At 43.5% G+C, this 1,076-nt stretch overlaps 1 non-coding gene across 1 annotated transcript; it reads right to left on the reverse strand.

Annotated features, from left to right (window-relative positions):
• Positions 1–610: 610 nt before the first annotated feature.
• Positions 611–682, reverse strand: TRNAH-GUG (transfer RNA histidin (anticodon GUG)). Its single transcript has one exon. It is a non-coding gene; the product is annotated as a tRNA-His (tRNA).
• Between the last annotated feature and the right edge of the window lie 394 nt (positions 683–1,076).

Below are 1,076 nucleotides of genomic sequence, written 5' to 3' on the forward strand. Positions count from 1 at the left end.
AGTAACCCCTAAGGTAGGCCCTAAGTAGTCCTAGGGGCATCATGCTATGTAAGTAAAAGGTAAGACATGGACTGTGGTAGTTTGTATGTCCTAGTAGTATCAAACAGTCTATTACATTTTTCACTACTGTGAGGTCTGCCCCTCTCATAGATTAAAATTGGGTATTCCCTTATACTTTTTGGGGGGTAATTCCATATCAGAGAGGAGAAGCTTTATTTATTGATAAATCCTATCTACTGGTGAGGTTGGATTTAATCTTACTTTTGTATAAATGCCATTTTTAGAGAGTGAGCATTTCTCTGCACTTACTGCTCTATTTGCATCAAAACCTGTCTTCAATTGACATCTGGATTGGGCTGCGAGACAGCTACATATGTGCATTCCCTGTAGACAGCCACAACACAGGTCACTCAACTGCAACTGCATTCATCTGCATTCTGATTGGCCTGCTGGAGAGCTCCGCTCCCCTTACCGCAAATATGTTCAAGAACGATAATTTATGTCAGTAAGTAAAAGGATTTGTTTTTAATAGACATTTTACAAAAACAACTGGTACATTTGGGAATTCTGTAAAGGAAAAACCCAACTGCCGTGACATTGCCAACCACAATGCCGTGACTCGGATTCGAACCAAGGTTGCTGCGGCCACAACGCAGAGTACTAGCCACTATACGATCACGGCAAGCTACTTGGGCTCAATAACGTACAGTGACATGAAGAAATTATAATTCGGAACACTCAGGGGTACTCCTGTGATAGGCTGAATGTGTTCATTGCTTCCTCATTCCTTATACAAAGGCTTTATCTCCTCAGTGGTTGATAGGCTGAAACCGTTTCCTGGCCGCCTGCTTGTGAACTGGCAGGAGTCAAAGATCACACATACACTGGTGGGCCTGTGATGGGACACCAATGCAGAGAAACACACCTGACGCAGATATTCTATTCTGTTTATTAGACCTGCATCTCCCCTGTACCTCCTCAAGCCATCTGTATGTGAAGCAAGAAAGAGTTAAGGAGCGGTCCATCTACACTTTTATTGGGAGGATGCTGCCGTGAGCTCCTCCCAGCTAATCACA

This window comes from Lissotriton vulgaris, chromosome 1_1, assembly GCF_964263255.1.
Source record: "Lissotriton vulgaris chromosome 1_1, aLisVul1.2, whole genome shotgun sequence".
In the NCBI taxonomy this organism is placed as follows: Eukaryota; Metazoa; Chordata; class Amphibia; order Caudata; family Salamandridae; genus Lissotriton; species Lissotriton vulgaris.